The sequence below is a fragment of the Dioscorea cayenensis genome, chromosome 9 (genome assembly GCF_009730915.1).
Source record: "Dioscorea cayenensis subsp. rotundata cultivar TDr96_F1 chromosome 9, TDr96_F1_v2_PseudoChromosome.rev07_lg8_w22 25.fasta, whole genome shotgun sequence".
NCBI classification, from domain to species: domain Eukaryota; kingdom Viridiplantae; phylum Streptophyta; class Magnoliopsida; order Dioscoreales; family Dioscoreaceae; genus Dioscorea; species Dioscorea cayenensis.
The window spans coordinates 5,803,588-5,816,907 of NC_052479.1; the positions used below are offsets into that span (position 1 = coordinate 5,803,588).

Genomic DNA, 13,320 nt, shown 5'->3' on the forward strand with positions numbered 1-13,320 from the left:
CCGCCGAAAAGCCACCGCCTATGCCTCCTGATGGCCAAGGTGGTTAGTGAGTAAAGTCAGCCGCTTCAACGAAGGATCTATACTAAGCAAACCACTACTAAATCAACAAGATCCATCCCGAGCCCCCGCGCAGAAAGGGAAGTAGACGTAGGGATAGCAAAAGTAAGCAGACCCCGCCAAGGAGAAGTCGAAGGTAGTCTAGTTAATACCAACTAGGGCCGAAAGTGCGCTAGCCTTTCAACTGGCCAAATGAATTAACTCATAGAAGTTCGACATCGTGAGTCGCTGTACTGATATGAACGAATACAATGCCATTACGCTTCCATGTTTTTAAGAATTTCATAGAAAGAAGAGCTCTCTTCATTTCCGCTTTTCATAAGAAAAGCGATTCACTCTCCTGCATGCGAATAAGGTAGCCAAGATAACAAAGTAGATCTCGACTCAGAGAGCCCTTCTTAGGTTGGTCACCGGCTGCAGCGAATCTGCTACTTCATCGCATGAAAGTTCGGAGTTTCGATGGAGTGATCATTGAATAGGTTGCGATTCAAGGCTCAAATTCAGACTACGCGGTGTTAGCAGGAAAAATTTAACTGGAGGAGCAAAGTGGATGAGTGCGACACTAAGCTCGCTTTTTAGATTTTTTTGAAGTAGTTGGCGATTGGTTTTGTTTTTAATCGTCAAGCTTTTCAATAGGTTTTTGATGCATATTCTTTCTCCGAACTCGAATGTACAGTAGGGGTACCGAGAGTCTCAATACTACCAACTCGAATGGATAATAACTCGTAACTAAAATTGGATCCATGGGAACAAAGCTCAAAATTGCTTACCTCGCTGACTAGCTCCCTATAACTGCATAACCCTAGAACCCCGCTCTCCCTTACTCATCGCCTTTATTCGACAGAGTCGAGATACTCCCCGCCTTTGAAAGACTTCTTCAAACTAGGCTTGCTATAGGTATTTTTAAAAAGCTTGATAAGAGCTAACTATAAGTACATATCTAACTGCTTTCTCAAATCAAACGCTTTCACAGTGATAGATTGTGCCCTATTCCTATCTACTTACTTAAATTGAAATAGTAAATTTTGATTGCTCACACTCAAAGGAAAAAGGCCTCTGATGTTGTATTGTATACTATGCACTGACATAAACTTAGCACTCATCACAAGCCCCGCCATCGAAAGTTTTATTCCTGCCTTGAAAAAGCTCTATCTCTACTTTATCCCTCACTTGCTTTCTCGTTTCTACTCGAAAGAAAGGTGTTAAAATGAACTCTCTTTGAGAGATGGCTTTTCAAATTCCTTTTCATATGAAAAACTTTCTTAACATAAAAAAAGGCTTTTATGGAAACATATTTCCTTTGCCTTTAAAGAAAGAGGAGCCCTCACCTTGTATGGACCGCCATAGAAAATCTTCTTGGTACAAATGATATTTAAGCAATAGCTATCCAGTAAATCCTCACTACGAAATATGTAGAAATACCCTAATATGATACGCTAAAGATTCATAAATGAAGGAAATCATAGCCAAGAGCAAAGATGTACTAGAGGGAAACTGGGGCATAGAGCAAATCGAGAGTATGGTATGTATTTTGGAAGACATTTATTTTGCCACCAAGAGCGGAGGATGAAAGATTGAATGTCAAAGACATATTTTTGAAGAAAGTAAAAAACATAAATGACACCATTAGATGAGATGTATAGATTGCAGTGTCTCCCGCCAGCTTGATAGTAGTAATGTGGGCTTTTGAACTCAAGTAACCTTTGTCTTTGAGCTCGCTCAAGCTTCTAGTTTGAAAAACACGCTAGACTAGAAGTGATTTAGTCTTTCTTTGAGAGGGTGAAAGGCAGGCACACCTCAAGAGTCACCTCACTATCTCGACTAGCCTAGTTTGAAGTCTTTATTGATGGAACGATTGGTTAGCTCTTCCCCGATCCACTAGTTTAGAGTATATATCATGATTTGGAAAAATCCTTTATTTTTGAAGTAACAAAGACCCTAAGCCCTCAACTTTTGCATAAAGAACCCATGTTGAACTGAATGGAAAAGTCATTCTCGGATAAAGTCTCCTGAGAAGCCGCCGGAAGAGAAAGATTCCATTCCTGAAGTGCCCCAACGGAAGCCGATCCTTCCCTTGTGCCTATTGCAGGAAAAGTGCCGGACATTTCAGCCCATGAGCATCAGTCTGTCAAAGCAAAGATTCACAGTCTTTTACGAAAACAAAAGAGAAAACCATCCGTGGATCTGGACCGTTTGGATAGATATTTTCTCTGTCCTGACCTGTCGGATCCTAGAATTTTGCATTTCGTCGAAGGCTAAAAATGAAAAAAAGCAAGTGGCAGAGCCAACTCGGTGGATTGGGAACCGATCTTTTTTTGTGAGTCAAAAACACTTCCTGAAAAGCTTCATTATTGAAGGATCAAGGTCAACCTTGAGTTCTTTATACGCTAAAGCGAGAAAATAGAGCTAAACCTTAGAAAAAGCATATCAAGGTAGCGCGTCTATACGCTTTCAGCATATCATATAGAGGCTTAGCTTTTCAAAGTAGGCACGAAGGTTCAGTTCATCTTGTGTCCCTAACTCACTATTCCAATGAGGAAGAGGATCGACTGCCATGAAGTCGGACAAGTGATTACGAGATTCCAAACTTGGGTCTCTAGTTTAGAAATCCTGGTACCATAGACATGATTGCTTTAAACAATCTTTTTATCTGAAGTGAGAAAAGTCAGTCTACTCTTAGGGATTTGAGTAAAATGGTGACTCCAACCTTCTTTGCAATGATCCGGCATTTCAGATTGCAAGCTGTTAGGGCAACTTCCAGAAACAGACTGATCGTTGTCAAGACAAAAAGGGGTAGTCTTCTTGTGGATAGGACGATAGCCATGTCTTTTTTTTGGCCGTAAAATCCTGACTCTGTCATAGTCAGTTTAAGGGCTTGGCCTCTAGAAGAGAGCTTTCACAACAGGGAGCGAACTGCCTCCATCTCCAACTCAAGGTAGTAGGGCTTGGAACTCGGGATCACGTAGCCTCATCTCCGACTTGATTTTATCTCCTTATAATGAGACATAGAACCGAAACACAAAGCTTTAAAAAGATAGCCATGTCTCGAGAAACTCCTATCAAACAAAGTTTATAAGACCTCAAATAGAAATAACAGGGGCCACCTCTCAGTGGCTGCCTTAAGGTCAAAAGAAAAGCAAACCTTGCTGCCAACTAGTGAATCTAACGGTTTGGTTTGGTCAAAGGTTGTCTTATCAATCTTCTTGGCAAGACAAATAACTGTAGCCAATGAAAAGAAAGACAGATACACCTTGACCAATAGATCCGAACGTTCATTCTTTTTATAGATCTCCAATCTATGGAAAGGAGGGATGATCTCGAGGATACCCAGACCTAGTTAAGGACACTGGGACAGGCAACAAGTCAGGTTTGAAGGGAACTCCTCCATAGGCCTTCTGAAGGCTGGAGGCGCACCGCTTTTAAATACAAAGCTACATGCAACCACCCAGACCTCTTCCCTAACTTGTAGACTGACCGTGAAAAGAGGTAGGCGCCAATACAAAGCTCCTTTGTCAGACCATCAGTGACCAAGAGAAGCACCTTATTTAATTAATTTCTCTTAATTACGTAGCCTCCCAAGATCCGAGAGTCTTCTAAGACACTCTGCCACCCTGATAGGTGACACTTTCAACAGAGAAGGGAAGAGTCTTTTCATGGTTTTCGGTATGTTAAAGCATCCAGGTGGTGGTGAAAGCACCCCTCAATTACCTCCGCCCCACGGTTGGGTAATTGGACCCATGATAAGACAGGGGTGGAGGCTTCCGCGTCACCCCCCATTCCTACTCGATAAAGAGATTCTATCCCCTCCTGGTAAGAGTGCATACCAGCGAGGACTCACCCACATGACCTTCTAAATGGAGACCATAGGATGGCACCAATGTTGTCATCCATCGGGCCTTCGTTATTGGACCAATCACATCCAAGTAAGGAAGGGAGGTTCGATGCACTATATCGGTAAGTTGTAGACCAGGGATCCCGTCCCTCGACGGATCCGCAACTACCAACCAGCATACCGGCCTCCTTTCGGAATGCTGGCACACAAGGCGATCCAGCACGACTGGTGACACCAGTCCGCTGGGCTGAGCCCTTTGTCGAAAGGGCTCTACCATGACGTTCTAAAGTCAAGTATATTTCACGAGTTCGCAAAGGAATTCTTTTTCGGGAGCACACGATTATTATGACTTATGGGTATTCGATGAATTCCACGAGCCCTGACAGCCAGAGTTCGATCATCGGGGCAACCCAAGAAGGAAGGGCATATGCCAATACCATGTTGAAAATCTTAGATGGCCAAGAGTGTAGACTAGACTTAAAATATTATAGAATTTTTTACGAAGAAAAAAAAATGTACCCATTGTAATCATTGCTAATCAAATACCCCATTGTTTTGCAGATGAAGACAAACCATTTAATGCAAGATGCCATCGATTGAGATTCTCCTCAAATATACACGAAGCACGCATTATTGCTACTTTGTTTGTGCGGGTGTATAAACAGGAGAATAACTATGACCCTAGCAGCATATCAAGATAGATGCGATTTCTAACGCGGTTGAATTACAAGGAATGTACAGGGTTTTTTTCACAAAAAAGGGGCACAGGAAGGGAAAAGGGGGACTGTGCCTTGACCTAAATGAAGAGTTTATAATAACCCAGTTAAATCAATTCGCCGTAAAAAGAAATGTAAATATTTTATTTACCCACCCAAAAGCGGGGTATAAAACCAAAGAGCGCAATCATTCTAGAAATCGAAGACAGAGAATATGCTGTCATGTCAAATTTGAAGACGGGGGAGACATGGAATTTTCTACAAGTAACTACCCTCATCAAGAACGGAGAGTATGAAAAGAATTTCTCAATTATAGCTTGAATGCGAGCCACCCTGGGCGAAGAAGTCGACCAAGCCCCGAAACACATAAGCTCGTGCATTCCATTCTTATCTCGCGGGTTCGGCCTCCTCATTAACTCAGAACATATCCATTGGTCGGTCCTCAACATGGTTTAGTAGATCGAATTCGTCTCTACTAAGTATAAGTAAGGGAAACATCCGCACATCAAGCTAAGATGACTCTTAAGGAGGTTATCCCTGAACTTCATTATTTGAGTGAAAGGGGAAAGAGGAATTATTTGTTCGAAAGAGGGAACCAGTCTTTCTATATCCCTGTGTCGGTGGAAGAGAACAATTGCTTAAAGTGAAGTAAAGCCTTAGCCTCAAAGTAAAGAGAGAATTCTGGTAAGCTTTCCTGCCAGCCTTTGAATGATTTTTCTTATTGGAAAAAGACTAGAATAAGTAAGGTGGAGCAACACTAGTTCCGACCAAGAAGCTGCATCCCAGACTTAGTATTAGAACATAGGTAGCAACAACAAGTACTAGCTATGGAGGAGGTAGTCCACCAAAAGTGCAGAGAACGAAGCGGCTCATAAAAGAAGATCTTCTTTTCCCGGAGCCCGCCAAGCCGTCCAAGTAAGCTGCACAAGTAGCAGCTCTATCTAGGAAAGGAGGCTAAATGGCTTCTTCATGAAAAGCTTAGTTATCCCATTCTATTCACCGCACTCGAGGATTTCTATAGCGGTCAAGGCGTGTATGTACATGTTGTTGAATTAGGATAGAGGACGAGGACGAGGTTGTCGCAATGGGTAGCTTGGTTGCCCAAGGAAGCAAGGCCGTAGAAAGGACTTTTCGTTACCCTATTGACAAGACCGAGTCTTATTTTGATATCTTGTTGAAGATGAATAGGAGTAAGTTGCCTCCCTCTCAACTACATTCAACCCGGTGATGATAATTTAGATAGGTTTTTGTAGATATTTGCCGCAAGCAACAAGCACTAAGGGTCATGGTACGAGGTACATCGCTTTTGACCTTCGAGACGTTGCAAGCCTTTCGAGATAATATATTGGTTTTTGAAGACGAGTACGAGTCATCCCCCACCGCATAAAAATTGAGACCAACCCTCTCCAAAAATCATTATGCCACTCGTCAACATGGTGTCGCACTTGGGAGGTGATGATGTGATTCCTTATGTATTCGTGTCTCGTGTTGCTTGACAAGTCTACCTCGGATCCGTAATCATCTCTTTAATGTTTGTTCTTCTAGGCTCGGTCGACCCTAGTCTTTTTTCGAGTTTATTCCCCACTGCCTTTTTGATATGGTTGTACCCACTTCTTTTCATTACTTCTATGTGTTTGCCTTGGCCGAGTGAGACCGACGTAGTGCGAATCTTGAGCAAAGGTGCTCGCCCATGCTTCTTCTAACCGGGGAAGCACATCGCTAGTCCAAGGCAGTGCTTCCCTCCCTGAAGCTCCTCATTTTCCAATGTGGGTTTGCCACCTCAAGCTCCACCCTTACATATATATATATATGAGTTTTTGCCCCTTCCTCGCTGCCGAAAGCATATGTATCCCTCACACCCTCGAGGATTAAAAAGACTTGTTTTCAAACTCGTCCCTTCCCTACCTACCCATTTAAAGTGATTCATAAAGTCCCGAGGGGTTTGATCATCCAAAGATACATGATGGTAGACCTGGTCCGCTCGGCATCACGTATCAAGGCATCACAATCCCAACAACATCTCGTAGAAGGTCTCCACTAAGTCGATAGCTCGTGGACTCGAGTATGAGGGAGAGGGATCACGATCGATGAGAGAAGTCGAGATAGGCTAATGGAAGGATCGGGTTCCATTTAGATTAGTTTAACAGATTAGAAAGGTGTGGTCGAGGTGAGAGGCCTCCGGTGGAGAAGAAGGGGGCCCTATCCCGAAATGGAAGGAAGTATCGAAAGATGAGGGCTTGAACCACGCACCACCATTGAAGCCCTAATCTATTTATTTTTAAAATTTATGTATATATTGGAAGAATGATGTCAAAACAGTAAAGCGAGCGAGTAGCTCAGAAGTCATGCTAATAGACTCGGATTGAGTCGATCAACAAAACAAAAACAAGCGTAATCGATATGAAGTCGAAACATTGAAATGATTGCACAAAAGCCTCGATGGGGTGGTTTGCTCCAAAAATAGTCCACCCATCCTCAAAATGGTCTTCCAAACCGATCTCTCTTTTGTTATTTGCTCAGTTGAGAAGTCTTGTATTGTATTCTAACGACTCGAGATGTGAATGGAAATCATCGATCAATCCATGTGATTTCCTGCCTGACCCCACTCTATCGGGCTAGCCCACTTCGATTGTGAAAGGGAGATATAAAGGAGAAAAGTAGTTTACGTCCAACGGCCAAACTCTTCGTTAAGTCATTTGGCCCACAAAGTCTCGTAAGTGATCGAGACCCTTGGTTTACCGAGCGATTCAGGACAGAGATGTTCAAGCCGCTATACTAGAAAGGTCGGAACTACACTTCTCCAAAAGAAAGCTTCCACCGGACGGCCAGACTGAGCGCGCCAATGCCCTCCTTTTCGGAATACTGCCTGTGGGGCACTTTGGTTGCCCCAACCAAAGGGATTGGGTGCATCTCTTGGATAGGGAAGAGCCCCCGCAGCATACCAGTTCGCTAAGAATTGGCAAGAGACCACTGACTTAGCCAAGGCATTTCTAGTTCCCTAGCCCACCTACCGCCAAGAGAATGAAGAAGTGGGCGGACACTAAACGGCGACCCGTACGTCACGTGATAGATCTGTATGATGACAACCGTAAAACACGAAAGCTTAGTCGCGGAAGGGAAGGCCATTAAGGGGCGAAACCCAACCGAGTCAGTCATAACAACAAAACTTGAGTGAAGACCGGGTTCCAGCCGTTGTGCTTATGCTTTGGTGGGGGCTCATACTGAAAGAGTTGGAAGCTTACTACGGGCTGCGAAGTAATGTAATGCTTTCGAAGACCCTCTTTCACACCGTCAGAAGAATTTACTTACTACCTACCCTTTTAGCCTCTTTGACGAATGAATAAAGCTTTTCTTCGGAGGTGGTTAGAGTTTCTCTCCAATAGGGTAGGTCTTGGTGTCCCGTTATAGGTATAAAGATTGGTACGTACTAGGAGCCTGCTTTTGACCTTTCGATCCATTAGAAGAACGAGCCTAATTTTCGAAATCGAGAGGTTCTGGTACCTGTTTCATATATTGCTAAAGCAATGGAAGCAGCACTGACTCCAATAACTGGAGCGAAGGTTGCAGCGATAGAAAGAGAGATAGCGGCAGTGGCATAGAGAGTCACGGAAGTATAAACTACATCAGTTGTTGCAGCAATCTCAGATCCAGTTGCTAAGATAGCAAGCAGCATCTTTCTCACTCCCGCCCAGGGAGGAAGCTAGAACTTCCTATCCCCACGAAAAAAATTGCTTTTATTATTCTCACCGGGGGCTGGCTTACTTTTTCCCTGGACTAGGGTTGGGAGTCAAACCCCTTTTGAGGGTACTAGTGGATGAACGCAGCCCTAAGAGAACCCCCGGTCTTTTGTATATGACTTGTCAGTATCTTTTTCCCCGACATTGTCATGATTTTTATTAGCTATCCTTTTTCTTGGTGATAATGCTTTCAGCAAGGCCTTCTTCCAAATAATAGAGTCTCGAATGCGCCTTATGATTATCTTTGTTCATCAACTCCTCATGAATCTTCATACTAAGAAGGAAGATCTCACGATTCTCTTAGCTTGTGATTCTTTATCCGTGTGAAAAAAAAACCTTAAATATGTTCATTCAGGTAAGCCCTTCTCCTCATTTTCTTTTGGACATTGGAAGCTATCTTTGATGAAACTTTGTTGCATGGGAGTAAGCTTACTTTATTTTGTTTGACAGTCTATGCAGAAATTGTTCTCTATCTTGGCCTCGAACTTGCCTTTGTCAACTTTACGGCAATAAAAAAATTTTGTGTAAACCATGACCGTCTTCTTAATTTTTATATGGTTTATTTAGTTTGATGAAATACGCTGACGTGCTATAGAATTGCTGGACTCGTATCAAGGTAGCGGGCGATATTGGCCAAAAGTTAATAATAAGAAAGATCCGACATCGGAACTACTGCACAAGACAGACAACACTTTTTAGCATTGAGTCCTGCTTTGACTCGAGATTTCTTCAAGGACCGCAACCTTTTTGTCTACACACCACGGCAGCAATCGATCTCTCGCTATAATATATAATATAAGAAGACTTCCCTCACCACCTACGAAGTTATGATAGCAACTCCCTCGCTTTCGGGAGATGAGGTAGAACAAGGACAGAACCTCAAAAAAAGCACTATAAAATAAAGAAAAAAGAAAGCTGCATTGCATAAAAAGTCTTTGATCAAGATGCCATGGAGACGCGATCTAAGACTCAAGCCGAGCAAAGGCAGTAGATGGGCCCTAATCAAGCAAGATGAATATCCCGTTGAAGAGGAAGGTTATGAAGAAACTAGCTCGGGGCTTATCCATAACTAGAATCATGTAGATGAATTAGGTTATGAACATGGAAGAAGGGGGCAGAAGGAGGATCTCTCTTTCAACATTCGAGCACCCTCTGTGACCCAAGGCGTATGACTTATCGTATGGCCGAAGCAAGAAGGTCAGAAAGTGCCCTCCGTCTAAGGAATGAGTTTGAAAGCAACCACCGTTGGATCGATGATTTCACCTGCTCAGAGTTGAAAAGAATGTTTATAGCAGCACAACAACTCGATCTCCTTGCCTCACCATCTCCAGTTCAGAATGAGGTCTCTACGCCTCGAGCTCCGTTCATCCCTCCACCCATTGCTAATCTTGGGACATAATTATACCTTTGTATATATAGCAGTTGCTTTCTAAAAATTCTCCGGAAATCTCAACACAGGTAGTACCAGCTCTATTATGAGGTACGAGAGACTATACCCTGCATATCATGATGCTGTCCCCTTTTTTCCAGGATAGGCACGCCATGCTATACTGCGACGTTGGCTCCATACGTGGAGCATCACTTATCTTACCAAGATTAAACAGGAGCCCGACGAATTTGCTACAGATTTTATCACCCAGTGGCGAAATGCAAGTGTTTACAGTTAGAAGAAGTGTCTAGAGAGGGGTGTAGAAAAGAAGAAGGATCACAAAGATGGTGTCTAGTCTAGATTCTTTGGTCATCTAGATTCTGTGGTCATCTTCTTGCCTTGGAATACATGACACCCTGCTATATTGTAGTCTACTTGTTCTATCTTCAGTGAGCTATGATGGGCTAGTGGTATAAGATTGATGATCATGATCTCATCATTTCTTTCGATGAAGGCGATAGGAAATGCTAGCCTTCAGTTCAACTGCTCTAGCCGTGAAGAACTATGGGTGGCGCGGGAAGGAGGTGATCGATTTGTAATTGAGCCTCGACCTTGAGATTATGCTCTAGATCCAAAAACAACTCGATTGTCATAAACTGGTGATCTTACTTTGAATTATGCACGCTTCATCGAAAATGCAAAAATGGTATGGGACGCAGTCTAGAGCGATGATGGAAGCAAGGTTGAACGTAGTACAAAAAGGGAAGCCTCCAACCCTATGTCCCTTTTCATTCGATTATAGGCTCATCTCGAACCATCGATTTCGACCACTCATCTGTTAAGCGCATCCTCAACTCTGACTCCTAGCTCCCGAAAAAGAATGGTCGGTCGAGCGAGACCTCTTTCAGTTGAAGGGAACTGAAAGATATGCATAGAAAGTAGGTTGGGTTCGCCATCAACGGTGATAAGCTCAAACGCATTCTTGGGAACCTGGTGTCGAACTTATAAAAGCATATCGAGCTGCTCGTTTAAGGGCCCGGTATCGAATACGCGATCATGAGACCGATCTAACCTATTAAGGAATATAGCCAAGTAATCTATAGCATGTTATGCGACTCTCGTCTAAGAGTGAAAGTCATGTAAGCATTCAACATCTTCTTTGGTTCTCAAAAAGTTGAGAGATAATTGGTGGATCTCTATCTCGGCCCTGCACAGTAGTAGACCAAGGAAGATAGAGTTTGGGTACAAAATGTTGTAGCGATAAATCGCGGGTAGAATGAGAAGAGAAGTAGTGCGGACTTTAGCTTTTGCTGAAAAATCTTTCAATGGATAATTGAAGCACTCACTAGAACCAATTGACCTATCCTTCCCTTTCCAACCGGTTCATAATGACCATAGCTCAATAGTTGGTTCGAGCGGGGAATCGAGTCTTATTAGCGGGGCATGCAACAATGATAGACGTGGAAGTTACTCTATAAAGTCTTTCATTCCGACATCATAAGTTGTGCTATTTCAGATCCCCGTGATCGATATGTCCGGCTGGCGAGCTAATCGAGATATCCAAAATGGTAGCTACTCTTTAGGATTGATCTAGCCAGACCAGACTTTATAGTGATAGCCGATCATCAACTCGGAGGAGAAAAGAAGCTCCTTTCCTCTCCTGCAATAGTTTGAAAGGAGGAAATCTCATCTATCGCGTCGGACATAATAGCTACACCTAACCACTCTAGGCTACACATGCCTATTGGATTCCATACCACTGCTCGGATTAGATTAGCTGATCCACCCGAATCAATTGATTTATTTTGTCAACCCGACATACCTCTCTTTTACCACTCGCCACCCTCCAATCTCTTGCTAGCTCATTTCTCAGACTAGATCCGGTCATAGCGACTGATCGGTCACTAGTATAAACTGCATGGGATAGTACTAAATGGAATCACCTCGACGGATCCTTAGATCCCCTTCAGGGGATATGTTTGAATGGTCTTTCCCCAAGTATTAATATAATAAAGGGCAAAAATTAGAAGAGTGCCGTATGAAGAAATTTAGTTCGATAAAAGTAAATTCTACGGCCACATCTACCCCGCAAATGAGAGGCATAGAGCTGCCAGTGAGAATCATATTTTTGGCATACATTAGTAAGTATAGGATAGTGGGGCCCGACTTGTAAACTAAAAATTAGAAAAGACGAGTCCGTAGAAGACAAATCTAAGTTCACGAAAGGTAGCGGTGAATCGAATTGATCGAAACCAAGCCCGCGGGCAGCTGTTTGAGTCCATAGAGAGCCCTCTAAAAAGTGGAAGACTTTGGATCTTGTGAATCAACAAAGCCCGGTGGGTCGAGCTTACCTTAATTTTTCTCTCCCACCACTTTCTTTTGTTCGATAAGCACAACGTTGGGCGAGGCAATTTAGTACAAAGTTTCGATCAGTGGAGTCGCCATTTCTTCTCCCCTGCACGAGGGATCACCGAAGACATCTCTTTGAAGTCGAGTCCCATACATATGTGGACGCAGTGCAGAAAAAAACTAACTCCCACGATTGGTTGGGTTCGCCAAGGGGGAAGGAAGACGAATAACATCTTAGCACTCTTCCACCATTTCTTTAAAGTAAAGTACTTTCCGTTTAGTCAATGTTCCCTCGACTGATTCAAACCTTGTATTTGCCGATTGAACAAATCTAGCCAAGTGCTTCTCCAAATCATCATTCGGGTTTCCAAAGCCCGAAATCTGTTTTCCACTTGAGGGGCTTGTTACTATTTTTTTGGAAACCCGATGGCCCCATGGTCTTCTCATGGGTCCTTGATTACTCCATGAAAAAAATTGGGATGATTCTTCCAACCTCGAATTATAGGTGTTCTTTCGTATGGATTCCCTTGAGGTCTCATGCCATTACCTACAAAGTCAATGTTCTCAACTGAAGAAACATCACCAATGACGATTGGGAAATCGGAGGAAGCATGTCCTCCACCACAACCAGTGCAATTGGTCATGGCCGCAACTCTATTCGAAGCTATAAGATCTAGCTTCTTACTCAAACTCTCCACTTGGGCCGCCAATGAAGTTACAGCATCAATTTCATGGAGACCGGTCACCTTTTTCTTCTCCCTAGCGTGCCACTGGTAGCTATTTAACCCCATTTCCTCAATCAATTGATGAGCCTCATCAAGGTCTTGCTACCTAAGGTACCTCCTGCCACCGTATCCAAGAGTTGCCTTGTACTCGGGTTCAAACCATTGTAGAAGGTTTGAACAATCATCCACTCCAGGAATCCGTGTTACGGACAGTTTCGCAGGAGTTCCTTAAACTTTTCCCATGTCTCAAATAGAGACTCCAATTCCAACTGCACAAAGGATGAGATCTCATTCCTAAGCTTTGCTGATTTTCTAGGAGCGAAATAACGGGCTAGAAAAGCTTCTACCATCTCTTCCCATGTAGTGATTGATGCTCTAGGTAATGAGTGTAGCCACTGCTTTGCTCTCCCCTTTAAGGAAAATGTGAAGGCTCTCAATTTGATGGCATCATCAGTCACACCATTTATCTTCAGCATGTCGCACACCTCAAGGAAGCTCTATATGTGACTGTTTGGATCCTCATCGGCCAAACCGT

The 13,320-nt window shown here is 43.3% G+C and overlaps 1 non-coding gene across 1 annotated transcript; it reads left to right on the forward strand.

Annotated features, from left to right (window-relative positions):
* The first annotated feature begins 12,980 nt into the window (after window positions 1-12,980).
* LOC120269732 lies at window positions 12,981-13,087 on the forward strand. Its single transcript, XR_005539371.1, has one exon. It is a non-coding gene; the product is annotated as a small nucleolar RNA R71 (small nucleolar RNA).
* The last annotated feature ends 233 nt before the right edge of the window (window positions 13,088-13,320 follow it).